Source organism: Stegostoma tigrinum, chromosome 16, assembly GCF_030684315.1.
Source record: "Stegostoma tigrinum isolate sSteTig4 chromosome 16, sSteTig4.hap1, whole genome shotgun sequence".
Taxonomy (NCBI): domain Eukaryota; kingdom Metazoa; phylum Chordata; class Chondrichthyes; order Orectolobiformes; family Stegostomatidae; genus Stegostoma; species Stegostoma tigrinum.
In genome coordinates, this window is record NC_081369.1 from 65,484,512 (window position 1) to 65,499,151 (window position 14,640).

General features: G+C 56.4%; 1 protein-coding gene across 3 annotated transcripts in view; it reads right to left on the reverse strand.

Moving 5' to 3' along the window:
- The window catches only part of LOC132210624 (carbohydrate sulfotransferase 8-like), a 203,328-nt gene that overhangs the window by 78,033 nt on the left and 110,655 nt on the right, over positions 1-14,640 (reverse strand). The window lies entirely within an intron of this gene.

The following is a 14,640-nucleotide window of genomic DNA, read 5'->3' on the forward strand; positions in this document are numbered from 1 at the left end:
CACTGTCGGAGGGTCACTGCTGAGGGATCTGGCACTGGCGGACGGTCAGTGCTGAGGGAGCGGGCACTGTCGGTGGGTCAGTGCTGAGGGTGCGGGCACTGTCAGAGGGTTTGAGCTGAGGGAGCGGGCACTGTGGGACGGTCAGTGCTGAGGGAGTGCCGCACAGTCGGAGGGTCAGTGCTGAGGGAGTGCCGCACTGTCGGAGGGTCAGTGCTGAGGGAGTGCTGCACTTCGGATGGTCAGCGCTGAGGGAGTGCTGCACTGTTGGAGGGTCAGTGCTGAGGCAGCGGGCACTGTCGGAGGGTCAGTGCTGAGGGAGGGGGCGTTGTCGGAGGGTCAGTGCTGAGGGAGCGGGCACTGTCGGAGGGTCAGTGCTGAGGGAGGGGGCGCTGTCGGAGGGTCAGTGCTGAGGGAGCGGGCACTGTCGGAGGGTCAGCGCTGAGGGAGTGCCGCACTGTCGGAGGGTCAGTGCTGAGGGAGCAGGCACTGTCGGAGGGTCAGTGCTGAGGGAGCACCGCACTGTTGGGGGGTCAGTGCTGAGGGAGTGTCGCACTGTTGGAGGGTCAGTGCTGAGGGTGTGGGCACTGTCGGAGGGTCAGTGCTGAGGGAGTTGTCGCACTGTCGGAGGGTCAGTGCTGAGGGAGTGCTGCACTGTCGGAGGGTCAGTGCTGAAGGAGTGCCGCACTGTCGGAGGGTCAGCGCTGACGGAGTGCTGCACTGTCGGAGGGTCAGTGCTGAGGGAGCAGGCACTGTGGGAGGGTCAGTGCTGATGGAGTGTCGCACTGTTGGAGGTCCTGTGCTGAGGGAGTGCCGCACTGTCGGACGGTCAGTGCTGAGGGAGCGGGCACTGTCGGAGGGTCAGTGCTGAGGGTGCGGGCACTGTCGGAGGCTCAGTGATGTGGGAGTGCCGCACTCTCGGAGGGTCAGCGCTGAGGGAGCAGGCACTCTCGGAGGGTCAGTGCTGAGGGAGTGTCGCACTGTCGGAGGGTCAGTGCTGAGGGAGCAGGCACTGTCGGAGGGTCAGTGCTGAGGGAGTGTCGCACTGTCGGAGGGTCAGTGCTGAGGGAGCGGGCACTGTCGGTGGGTCAGTGCTGAGGGAGCGGGCACTGTCGGAGATTCAGTGCTGAGCGAGCGGGCACTGTCGGAGGGTCAGTGCTGAGGGAGTTTCGCACTGTCGGAGGGTCAATGCTGAGGGAATCCCGCACTGTCGGAGGGTCAGCGCTGAGGGAGTGGGCACTGTCGGAGGGTCAGTGCTGAGGGGGTGGGCACTGTCGGAGGGTCAGTGCTGAGGGAGCACCGCACTGTCAGAGGGTCAGTGCTGAGAAGGTGGGCAATGTCGGAGGATCAGCGCTGAGGGAGCGGGCACTGTCGGAGGGTCAGTGCTGAGGGAGTGTCGCACTGTCGGAGGGTCAGTGCTGAGGGAGTGGGCACTGTCGGAGGGTCGATGCTGAGGGGCTGCTGCACTGTCGGAGGGTCAGTGCTGAGGGTGTGTCGCACTGTCGGAGGGTCAGCGCTGAGGGAGCGGGCACTGTTGGAGGGTCAGTGCTGAGTGAGCGGGCACTGTCGGAGGGTCAGTGCTGAGGGAGTGTCGCACTGTCGGAGGGTCAGCACTGAGGGAGCGGGCACTGTTCGAGGGTCAGCGCTGAGGGAGTGGGCACTGTCGGAGCGTCAGTGCTGAGGGGGTGCTGCACTGTCCGAGGGTCAGTGCTGAGGGAGTGTCGCACTGTCGGAGGGTCAGTGCTGAGGGAGCGGGCACTGTTGGAGGGTCAGTGCTGAGGGAGTGTCGCACTGTCGGAGGGTCAGTGCTGAGGGAGTGGGCACTGTCGGAGGGTCAGTGCTGAGGGAGTGTCGCACTGTCGGAGGGTCAGCACTGAGGGACCGGGCACTGTCGGAGGGTCAGTGCTGAGGGAATGCCGCACTGTTGGAGGGTCAGTGCTGAGGGAGAGTCGCACTGTCGGAGGGTCAGTGCTGAGGGAGTGGGCACTGTCGGAGGGTCAGTGCTGAGGGAGCGGGCACTGTTGGAGGGTCAGTGCTGAGGGAGAGTCGCACTGTCGGAGGGTCAGTGCTGAGGGAGTGGGCACTGTCGGAGGGTCAGTGCTGAGGGAGCGGGCACTGTCACAGTGTCAGAGCTGAGGGAGCCGGCACTGTCGGAGGGTCAGTGCTGAGGGAGCGGGCACTGTTGGAGGGTCAGTGCTGAGGGAGAGTCGCACTGTCGGAGGGTCAGTGCTGAGGGAGTGGGCACTGTCGGAGGGTCAGTGCTGAGGGAGCGGGCACTGTCACAGTGTCAGAGCTGAGGGAGCCGGCACTGTCGGAGGGTCAGTGCTGAGGGAGTGTCGCACTGTGGGAGGGTCAGTGCTGAGGGAGCGGGCACTGTCGGAGGGTCAGTGCTGAGGGAGCGGGGCACTGTCGGAGGGTCAGTGCTGAGGGAGTGGGCACTGTCGTTGAGTCAGTGCTGAGGGGGTGCTGCACTGTCGGAGGGTCAGTGCTGAGGGAGCACCGAACTGTCGGAGGGTCAGCGCTGAGGGAGCGGGCACTGTCGGAGGGTCAGTGCTGAGTGAGTGCTGCACTGGCGGAGGGTCAGTGCTGAGGGAGCACCGAACTGTCGGATGGTCAGCGCTGAGGGAGCCGGCACTGTCGGAGCGTCACTGCTGATGGAGTCCCGCACTGTCGGAGGGTCATTGCTGAGGGAGTGGGCACTGTCGGACGGTCAGTGCTGAGGGAGTGCCGCACTGTTGCAGGGTCAGTGCTGAGGGAGCGGGCACAGTCGGAGGGTCAGTGCTGAGGGAGCGGGCACTGTCAGAGGGTCAGAGCTGAGGGAACGGGCACTGTCGGAGGGTCAGCGCTGAGAGAGTGGGCACTGTCGGAGGGTCAGTGCTGAGGGAGTGGTCACTGTCGGAGGGTCAGTGCTGAGGCACCACCGCACTGTTGGGGGGTCAGTGCTGAGGGAGTGTCGCACTGTTGGAGGGTCAGTGCTGAGGGTGTGGGCACTGTCGGAGGGTCAGTGCTGAGGGAATTAGCACTGTCGGAGGGTCAGTGCTGAGGGAGCGGCCACTGTCGGAGGGTCAGTGCTGAGGGAGCGGGCATTGTCGGAGAGTCAGTGCTGAGGAAGCGGGCAGTGTCGGAGAGTCAGTGCTGAGGGAGTGCTGCACTGTTTGAGGGTCAGTGCTGAGGGAGTGGGCACTGTCGGAGGGTCAGTGCTGAGGGAGTCCCGTACTGTCGGAGGGTCAGTGCTGAGGGAGTGGGCACTGTCGGAGTGTCAGAGCTGAGGGAGCCGGCACTGTCGGAGGGTCAGTGCTGAGGGAGCGGGCACTGTCGGAGGGTCAGTGCTGAGGGAGCAGGCACTGTCGGAGGGTCAGTGCTGAGGTAGCGGGGCACTGTCGGAGGGTCAGTGCTGAGGGAGTGGGCACTGTCGTTGAGTCAGTGCTGAGGGGGTGCTGCACTGTCGGAGGGTCAGTGCTGAGGGAGCACCGCACTGTCGGAGGGTCAGCGCTGAGGGAGCAGGCACTGTCGGAGGGTCAGTGCTGAGTGAGTGCTGCACTGGCGGAGGGTCAGTGCTGAGGGAGTGGGCACTGTCGGAGGGTCAGTGCTGAGGGAGTGTCGCACTGTCGGAGGGTCAGCACTGAGGAAGCGGGCACTGCCGGTGGGTCAGTGCTGAGGGAGTGCCGCACTATTGCAGGGTCAGTGCTGAGGGAGCGCGCACTATCAGAGGGTCAGTGCTGAGGGAGCGGGCACTGTCGGAGAGTCAGTGCTGAGGAAGCGGGCACTGTCGGGGGGGTCAGTGCTGAGGGAGTGGTCACTGTCGGAGGGTCAGAGCTGAGGGAGCGGGCACTGTCGGAGGGTCAGTGCTGTGGGAGCGGGCACTGTTAGAGGGTCAGTGCTGAGGGAGCGGCACTGTTGGAGGGTCAGTGCTGAGGGAGCGGGCACTGTCGGAGGGTCAGTGCTGAGGGAGTGTCGCACTGTCGGAGGGTCAGCACTGAGGAAGCGGGCACTGCCGGTGGGTCAGTGCTGAGGGAGTGCCGCACTGTTGCAGGGTCAGTGCTGAGGGAGCGGGCACTGTCAGAGGGTCAGTGCTGAGGGAGTGTCGCACTGTCGGAGGGTCAGTGCTGAGGGAGTGTCGCACTGTCGGAGGGTCAGTGCTGAGGGTGTGGGCACTGTCGGAGGGTGGGTGCTGAGGGGCTGCTGCACTGTCGGAGGGTCAGTGCTGAGAGAGTGTCGCACTGTCGGAGGGTCAGCGCTGAGGGAGCGGGCACTGTTGGAGGGTCAGTGCTGAGTGAGCGGGCACTGTCGGAGGGTCAGTGCTGAGGGAGTGTCGCTCTGTCGGAGGGTCAGCACTGAGGGAGCGGGCACTGTTCGAGGGTCAGCGCTGAGGGAGTGGGCACTGTCGGAGCGTCAGTGCTGAGGGGGTGCTGCATTGTCCGAGGGTCAGTGCTGAGGGAGTGTCGCACTGTCGGAGGGTCAGCGCTGAGGGAGCGGGCACTGTTGGAGGGTCATTGCTGAGGGAGTGGTCACTGTCGGAGGGTCAGTGCTGAGGGAGTGGGCACTGTCGGAGAGTCAGTGCTGAGGGAGCGGGCACTGTCGGAGGGTCAGTGCTGAGGGAGCGGGGCACTGTCGGAAGGTCAGTGCTGAGGGAGTGGGCACTGTCGGTGAGTCAGTGCTGAGGGGGTGCTGCACTGTCGGAGGTTCAGTGCTGAGGGAGCGGGCACTGTCGGAGGGTCAGTGCTGAGGGACTGGGCACTGTCGGAGAGTCAGTGCTGAGGGAGCGGGCACTGTCGGAGGGTCAGTGCTGAGGGAGCGGGGCACTGTCGGAGGGTCAGTGCTGAGGGAGTGGGCACTGTCGGTGAGTCAGTGCTGAGGGGGTGCTGCACTGGCGGAGGGTCAATGCTGAGGGAGCACCACACTGTCGGAGGGTCAGCGCTGAGGGAGCGGGCACTGTCGGAGGGTCAGTGCTGATGGAGTCCCGTACTGTCGGAGGGTCAGTGCTGAGGGAGCAGGCACTGTCGGAGGGTTAGAGCTGAGGGAGAGGGCACTGTTTTAGGGTCAGTGCTGTGGGAGTGGTCACTGTCAGAGGGTCAGTGCGGAGGGAGTGGTCACTGTCGGAGGGTCAGTGCTGAGGGAGCGGGCACTGTCGGAGGGTCAGTGCTGAGGGAGTGTCGCACTGTCGGAGGGTCAATGCTGAGGGAGTGTCGCACTGTTGGAGGGTCAGTGCTGAGGGAGTGTCGCACTGTCGGAGGGTCAATGCTGAGGGAGTGTCGCACTGTCGGAGGGTCAGTGCTGAGGGAGTGTCGCACTGTCGGAGGGTCAGTGCTGAGGGAGTGTCGCACTGTCGGAGGGTCAGTGCTGAGGGAGCGGGCACTGTCGGAGGGTCAGTGCTGAGGGAGCGGGCACTGTCGGAGGGTCAGTGCTGAGGGAGCAGGCACTGTCGGAGGGTCAGTGCTGAGTGAGTGCTGCACTGGCGGAGGGTCAGTGCTGAGGGAGCACCAGACTGTCGGAGGGTCAGCGCTGAGGGAGCCGGCACTGTCGGAGCGTCACTGCTGATGGAGTCCCGCACTGTCGGAGGGTCAGTGCTGAGGGAGTGGGCACTGTCGGAGGGTCAGTGCTGAGGGAGTTTCGCACTGTCGGAGGGTCAGCACTGAGGGAGCGGGCACTGTCGGAGGGTCAGTGCTGAGGGAATGCCGCACTGTTGCAGGGTCAGTGCTGAGGGACCGGGCACTGTTGGAGGGTCAGTGCTGAGGGAGTCTCGCACTGTCGGAGGGTCAGCGCTGAGGGAGTGTCGCACTGTCGGAGGGTCAGCGCTGAGGGAGTGGGCACTGTCGGAGGGTCAGTGCTGAGGGAGTCCCGTACTGTCGGAGGGTCAGTGCTGAGGGAGTGGGCACTGTCGGAGGGTCAGTGCTGAGGGAGTGGGCACTGTCGGAGGGTCGGCGCTGAGGGAGCAGGCACTGGCGGAGGGTCAGTGCTGAGGGAGTGTCGCACTGTCGGAGGGTCAGAGCTGAGGGAGCGGGCACTGTCGGAGGGTCAGCGCTGAGGGAGTGGTCACTGTCGGAGGGTCAGTGCTGAGGGAGCACCGCACTGTTGTGGGGTCAGTGCTGAGGGAGTGTCGCACTGTTGGAGGGTCAGTGCTGAGGGTGTGGGCACTGTCGGAGGGTCACTGCTGAGGGATCGGGCACTGGCGGACGGTCAGTGCTGAGCGAGCGGGCACTGTCGGTGGGTCAGTGCTGAGGGTGCGGGCACTGTCGGAGGGTTTGAGCTGAGGGAGCGGGCACTGTGGGACGGTCAGTGCTGAGGGAGTGCCGCACTGTCGGAGGGTCAGTGCTGAGGGAGTGCTGCACTGTCGGAGGGTCAGTGCTGAGGGAGTGCTGCACTGTTGGAGGGTCAGTGCTGAGGCAGCGGGCACTGTCGGAGGGTCAGTGCTGAGGGAGGGGGCGTTGTCGGAGGGTCAGTGCTGAGGGAGCGGGCACTGTCGGAGGGTCAGTGCTGAGGGAGGGGGCGCTGTCGGAGGGTCAGTGCTGAGGGAGCGGGCACTGTCGGAGGGTCAGCGCTGAGGGAGTGCCGCACTGTCGGAGGGTCAGTGCTGAGGGAGCAGGCACTGTCGGAGGGTCAGTGCTGAGGGAGCACCGCACTGTTGGGGGGTCAGTGCTGAGGGAGTGTCGCACTGTTGGAGGGTCAGTGCTGAGGGAGCGGGCACTGTCGGAGGGTCAGTGCTGAGGGAGTGGGCACTGTCGGAGGGTCAGTGCTGAGGGAGTGTCGCGCTGAGGGTGTGGGCACTGTCGGACGGTCAGTGCTGAGGGAGTGTCGCACTGTCGGAGGGTCAGCGCTGAGGGATCGGGCACTGTCGGAGGGTCACTGCTGAGGGATCGGGCACTGGCGGACGGTCAGTGCTAAGGGAGCGGGCACTGTCGGTGGGTCAGTGCTGAGGGTGCGGGCACTGTCGGAGGGTTTGAGCTGAGGGAGCGGGCACTGTGGGACGGTCAGTGCTGAGGGAGTGCCGCACTGTCGGAGGGTCAGTGCTGAGGGAGTGCCGCACTGTCGGAGGGTCAGTGCTGAGGGAGTGCTGCACTGTCGGAGGGTCAGCGCTGAGGGAGTGCTGCACTGTTGGAGGGTCAGTGCTGAGGCAGCGGGCACTGTCGGAGGGTCAGTGCTGAGGGAGGGGGCGTTGTCGGAGGGTCAGTGCTGAGGGAGCGGGCACTGTCGGAGGGTCAGTGCTGAGGGAGGGGGCGCTGTCGGAGGGTCAGTGCTGAGCGAGCGGGCAATGTCGGAGGGTCAGCGCTGAGGGAGTGCCGCACTGTCGGAGGGTCAGTGCTGAGGGAGCAGGCACTGTCGGAGGGTCAGTGCTGAGGGAGCACCGCACTGTTGGAGGGTCAGTGCTGAGGGAGCGGGCACTGTCGGAGGGTCAGTGCTGAGGGAGTGGGCACTGTCGGAGGGTCAGTGCTGAGGGAGTTGTCGCACTGTCGGAGGGTCAGTGCTGAGGGAGTACCGCACTGTCGGAGGGTCAGCGCTGACGGAACGAGGCACTGTCGGAGGGTCAGTGCTGAGGGAGCAGGCACTGTGGGAGGGTCAGTGCTGATGGAGTGTCGCACTGTTGGAGGTCCTGTGCTGAGGGAGTGCCGCACTGTCGGACGGTCAGTGCTGACGGAGCGGGCACTGTCGGAGGGTCAGTGCTGAGGGTGCGGGCACTGTCGGAGGCTCAGTGATGTGGGAGTGCCGCACTCTCGGAGGGTCAGCGCTGAGGGAGCAGGCACTCTCGGAGGGTCAGTGCTGAGGGAGTGTCGCACTGTCGGAGGGTCAGTGCTGATGGAGCAGGCACTGTCGGAGGGTCAGTGCTGAGGGAGTGTCGCACTGTCGGAGGGTCAGTGCTGAGGGAGCGGGCACTGTCGGTGGGTCAGTGCTGAGGGAGCGGGGCACTGTCGGAGGGTCAGTGCTGAGGGAGCGGGGCACTGTCGGAGGGTCAGTGCTGAGGGAGCGGGCACTGTCGGAGGGTCAGTGCTGAGGGTGCGGGCGCTGTCGGAGGCTCAGTGATGTGGGAGAGTCGCACTGTCGGAGGGTCAGTGCTGAGGGTGCGGGCGCTGTCGGAGGCTCAGTGATGTGGGAGATTCGCACTGTCGGAGGGTCAGCGCTGAGGGAGTGCTGCACTGTCGGAGGTTCAGTGCTGAGGGAGCGCCGCACTGTCGGAGGTGCTCTCTGTCGGATTTAATATGAAATTGACACATTGTTGTATCAGGGTGTACATTGTGGTCTGAAGGGCCACACTGTTAGAAGACCAATGGTGTGATTATGTCATTGCTGTTTATTGGTGGTTCTCTGCGCCTATTGGGTGGGACACATCAAGCATTCATGTCGAATTCAGGCCTTTGGTCAGCGAAACCTCCCAAGATGCTTCCCCAAAGCGATAAAAAATAAGGTGTGACATTCAGCACTGGATGATGGTCAAAAACCAGAAACCGGGTGAAACAGACTAATTTTTACAGATCGTCTTCAGTTCGGAAAGTCAGGAGTTTAAGGAGTGAATTGTAAACCTTGTGGCCTAGTCACCAGTAGGTTGTGATTCTAATAACGGGTGGATGAAGAGGCCCGAATGAGAGGAATGCTGAGTTCCGAGAGGTTTGGGAAACTGCAGGAGGTTACAGAGATAGGAAGGGACAAGGCAGGAAAGGGTTAGAAAACAAGGATAAGAATTTTAAAGCCAAGATTTTGCATAACCTGGAGTCAATGTAGGTCTGTAAGCAGTGGGGGTGAACTGTGAAAGGGTCTTGCAGCGAAAGGGGAATTTTGAAAAACCTCAGGTATATAGAGGGTCTGATGTCTGATCCAGCCCAGAGTGCACTTCACCAACAGTGGAGATGGTACTGATTCAAGGCACAGAGAATGGTTTTGGGGCTGGGTGAACTCAGTCAGTGTGAGATGGTGGGATATTATCAGGGTTCCAAATTTGCAGGATCAATGCTGGCAGGAATGACTGCATTTTGGGCTGTGGTGGATTACTGGTTAGGAAGCAAAGTTTGGAGTAGCAGCTGAAAACAATGGCCCTAATCTCCCCAGTGTCAAATCAAGAGATACTTCCTGCTTTTCCAGTGCTAGATATCCAGGCAGCAGGCTGATCATTTGAGGTGGAGGCAGATTCAAGTGGATGTTGATTTGGATGGAAATAGTGAACATATGGGGAAAGGGCAGGAGATTGCCACGATGGACCGAATGGGGTCTGTCTGTGCTATAACAGAATTTGACAGCAGTGAAGGCATTCAGAGAGCTGGTGTTGTTAGAGCAACTAACAGCATGCCTTCAGATGGTGCCTACAAGGGGCAACATGAAGAGGGAGGTAAAGATTAGTCTTTTCGAGTCTCCGATGTATTGGGAATATTTCCCGCAGTACAACATCCTGCAGTTGATGGGATGCACCCCTGGTTATTACAGGAAGTAGTCACAGAGATAGTGATGGACTTGGTGTAATCTTCCAGGAATTCTTAGATCTTCGATTTAAAACATGAGGGTTAACAAAACACAGGTAACCATAGGTCAGTTGACTTTACAGCAAGGCATTTAGAAATACATCACATGATCAAGCAGAGGCAACATGGCCTCATGAAAGGGGAATCACGGCCAACACATTTACTAGAATTCTTTGAGGAGGTATCAAGCAGAATAATTAAGGGGAAGCAGGATTTTCAGAAAAATCTGATAAGGTGCCATACATTCAGCTACTTAATAAGTTGGGGTTAGTACATTAGCATAGCTAGAGGATTGGTTAACAAATAGAAAATGGGGAAGTTTTGAGAAGATTTGTAGCTCGGGTTGTGGATGAGGTTGTAGACTTGCTCACTGAGCCGGTAGGTTTGGTTTCAAACATTTCCTCACCCTGCTAGGTAACATTGTCAGCATGCCTCCGGTAAAACGTTGGTGTTCTGTCCCACTTGTTATTTATATGCCTCGGTTTGCTTGGGATGGTTGGCATCGCTTCCGGTTCTGTTTCTCAGAGGTTTGTATATCGGGTCCAGTTCAGTGTGTTTGTTGATGGAGTTCCGGTTGGAATGCCAGGCCTCCTGGAATTCCCTGACATGTCTCTGTTTGGCTTGTGCTATTATGAATGTGTTGTCCCAGTCAAATTCCTGTCCTTCTTTACCCGTGTGTATGGAGGACAGTGAGAATTGATCATGTCTCTTAGTGGCTAGTTGATGTTTGTGTTTCCTTATTGTCAGTTTTCTTCCAGTGTGGCCTGTGTAATGTTTCTCACAGACCTTGCATGGTATTTTGTAAATTACATTAGTTTTATTGGTTGCGGATATTGGATCCTTTATGTTTGTCAGTAGCTGTCGCAGGGCAGTTGTTGGTTTGTGGGCTACCCTGATACCTAGGGGTCTGAGTAGCCTTGACATCAACATGGACAATAGAAACATGGACCAAGAACATCTCAGACCAACCATTTACAGACACTGAGAGGGCTGTTCAGGTACATGGACTGAATTATAACTCCAGAGATCCTAAAAAGACTGACTTTCTGGCTGCACTGGATGTGACACTAAAAGACCAATAGACTCATGAGAGAAATACAACAGACCATCAGACACACAATAGTTCCAACACTGAACAGAAAATGTAAGTGGAACACATTTAACACAGAAGAGAAGAAAGCCCGGGGAAGACTCAAGAAAGACAAAAACATCATAATCTCACAGTGGACAGAGGATGCATGACAGGATTCCATAACAGAGCCCAACACACTACCCAATACCAACACCTACCACCAGATGGTGATCGGCCCAACACCACAGTTGGGGATCCGGTGTACAACAGCCCTGGAGAAATTACACAGCTCAGGAGATATCAGCAAGACAGATTACCTAAAAATGAAGCCAGAGGAATCCAACACACCCTGCTGCTATGGACTCCCAAGGGACATAAGCCAGGGATCCCCCTCAGACCCATTGTCTCACTACCAGGCAAACCAACATATAGATTAGCCAAAGAACTGCTGCAGAAATTGAAATACTTAGTTGACAACACTATCCATTCCATCCACTCCTCCCGAGAATCCCTCAACAACATCAAGGACATCAGGATAGAAAAGGATGAGATAATGATATCCTTTGATGTAACAGCACTACTTACATCCATAAACATTGACCTCACCAAAGGAACAATTGCCACACTGCTGGATGAATCAGGAAGACAGGCACCCCACACACCAACAGCATCAACAAGGACAGCACCCTGAAACTATTGGATCTGTGCCTCATAACCCAATTCACCTTCAATGGCCGTATATTCAACCAAATCAATGGAACACCAATGGGATCCCCAAGATCAGGACTGATTGCAGACGCAGTAGTGCAAAAGTTAGAATGAACAGCGCTCCCCACGATACAGCCCAAACTCTGGGTCCGCAATGTAGATGACAACTTTGTGATTATCAAACACACGAGACTAGAAGAAACCCCAGCGACACAAAAACAACATCCTCACCGGAATAAAATTCACACAAGGAGAAGAGAACAATAACCAATACCCTTCTTAGACATAATGACAGAATGTAAGAATAATGGGGAACTCCAGACTAGCGTATACTGAAAGGCCACACATACAGACCAGACACTTAGTTACTCCAGCAACCACCCTAACACCCATAAACAGAGCTGCATCAGGACATTGTTCAAATGATCCATAACACACTACGGCAACCTGGAATTGCACAAAGTAGAACAGGAGCACTTATACAGAGTTTTTAAAAGGAACGGATACCCAGAAAGCACAATCCGCCACTACCTCTGTGACAGGCTGTAACAAGGAGACACAACACGGCCAGACTCACCAATCACCCTACTGTACATCAAGGACATTTCAGAGATGACCACAAGGCTACTCAGACCCCTAGGTATCAGGGTAGCCCACAAACCAACAACTGCCCTGTGACAGCTACTGATAAACGTAAAGGATCCAATATCCGCAACCAATAAAACTAACGTAATTTACAAAATACCATGCAAGGACTGTGAGAAACATTACATAGGCCAAACTGGAAGAAAACTGACAATAAGGACACACAAACATCAACTAGCCACCAAGAGACATGATCAATTCTCACTGTCCTCCATACACACGGGTAAAGAAGGACAGGAATTTGACTGGGACAACACATTCATAATATCACAAGCCAAACAGAAACATGTCAGGGAATTCCAGGAGGCCTGGCATTCCAACCGGAACTCCATCAACAAACACACTGAACTGGACCCGATATACAAACCTCTGAGAAACAGAACCGGAAGCGATGCCAACCATCCCAAGCAAACCGAGGCATATAAATAACAAGTGGGACAGAACACCAACGTTTTACCGGAGGCACACTGACGATGTTACCTAGCAGGGTGAGGAAATGTCTGCAACCTAGATAGCAGAGAGTTGGGATACTGGTGACGTTTTCACATTGGCAATCTGTAAATGGAGGTGTGCCACAGGGGAGTGCTGGGGCTACAGTTCTTTAGAATAAGTATTAATAACTAGGATGAGGAAAGTGAGAGGACTGCAGCCAGGTTAGTGGATGACATAAAATAAGTGGCAAAGCAAATGGTGAAGATGACACAAAGATTCAGATGAGGAATATAGCCAGGTTTAGGGGGTGGGGAAAAACGCTTGGCAGGTGGAGTATAACATGGGAAAAGGTGATGTTACGCAGTTTGTTAGGAAGAATTACAGGAGCTGAATGTTAGCTCAATGGGGAAGGTCTGAAAGGTACACGACAGCGAGATTTGAGACCCCTTGTGTATGAAGCATAAAAAGCTAGCATCCAAGGTCAGTGGGTAATAGGGAGAGCAAATGGAGTATTGACCTTTATTTCAAAGGCAATGGGGTGTACAAGTAGGAAGGGTTTGCTAAAAATATCAAGGCATTAGTCAGATCACACCAGGAATAATTGTGAATGATTTTGGTCCCCTTATCTAAGGACAGGTAGATTGGGGTTGGAGGCAGTCCAGAGAAGGTTCACTCACTTGATACCAGGTATGAGGGACTGACCTATGAGAAGAGGTTGGAAGGTTTGGGCCTGTGCTCATTGGGTTGTTTAGAAGAATGAGGGGTAGCTTTATTGAAATCTACAAGGCTCTTAGGGAACTCGGCAGGGTAGATTTGGAAAGATTGGTTTCCTTTGTGGGAGGGTCTAGGACCAGAAGGTACAATCTCAGAATAAAGGGTTGCCCATTTAGGACAGAGATGAGGAGGAATTTCTTCTCTCAGAGGGTAGTAAATCTATGGAATTCCTCACCACAGAGGGCTACTGAGGCTGGGTCATTCAGTTGAAGAGTATCCGATCAGTTATAATCTTATTGAATGGCAGGACAGACTTGATGCCTGAATGGCTTACTCCTGCTCCTATTGCTTATGGTCTTACTGGTGACTACCCTTCACAAAGCACTTTAACTTTTAAAGCCCGTTTGGGCCTGAGAGAGGAAAATATGCTATAAAAATGCAAGTCCTTTCGGATACATCCGGCCTCCCTGCAATCACTGTGTGGTGAATGGCACCAGGGGATTCCTCATGGCTCCTTGGGACTCAATAGAGAGGAATATAGTCGCTGTCGGAGGAGATGAGGCAAGGGAGGGGGAGGGTTGTAAGGAGGACCATTGTCGGCTAGAACTCCCTTCTAGAAACCAGCAAAAGGCTGATGTTGAGAACTGTGACCCAGTTGGGATAAACTTTGGTCACAGTCTGACGGTAAGATGCTCAAACATAGAAATGGGTCAGTGCTTCCTGAGCAGCACCGGGATTGGCAGCTGCACTGACCTGATTCAAACTAACTTCAGGTTTGAAAATTAAAGTGACCTTTGCCAAAGTGTATAGATGATAATGAATGTGACCATGTTGATTGACCAGAATGCACTCCTGCCCTCCCTGTGGAGGACTTTAGATCAACATTAACTTTACAGAGAAGCCATTCTGAAATCAAACCAGTGAGCAACTTCTGGTCCAAGGGTCATGAAAATCTATAACTGTCACCAGCAAAATATTGTGGATATTGAGCTCAGCTGGAAAGTTCAACATTGAGATGAATAGTTTTTTTTGTTGGATAAGGGGATTAAATATGTTGGTCAGGCTGAATAGATGACTTTAAAATACCCATTAGTGATGATGGAACTGAATGGCAGAATAGTCTCAAGGGGTTGAATGGCCTGCTTTTGTTCCAATGCCAAGATTTGCTGTGATGCTTTTATTGTTCAACATCTAGCCTGTGTTCACCTATTGAAGCTCTTACAAGAAGAGCCATTTATCGCGCTGTTATGTCGGGGAAGAGGTGAAGAGAAAGCTGACAACAGGCAAGAAACTTTTCTGAAGAAGGGTCTAGGCCCGAAACGTCAGCTTTTGTGCTCCTGAGATGCTGCTTGGCCTGCTGTGTTCATCCAGCTCCATACTTTGTTAACTGCCACGCCTATCCACCAGGTGGCAGTGTGGGACCACTGATCAGGCTCAGTTCCTAATTTCCTGCAAATAGTCGGTGGGGAATGAGGGGAGGGGGATTGAGAGAGGATGTGGGGGACATAGGAGGAAGGAAGGGGCAATAGGGAAGACGGCAGGGAGAGGGTGGTCATAGATTCTTCACTCCAGCTGAATCTCCAGCAACCCTCTGAGATCTCTGCAAACCCTTATTTGGTCTCCTGTGCG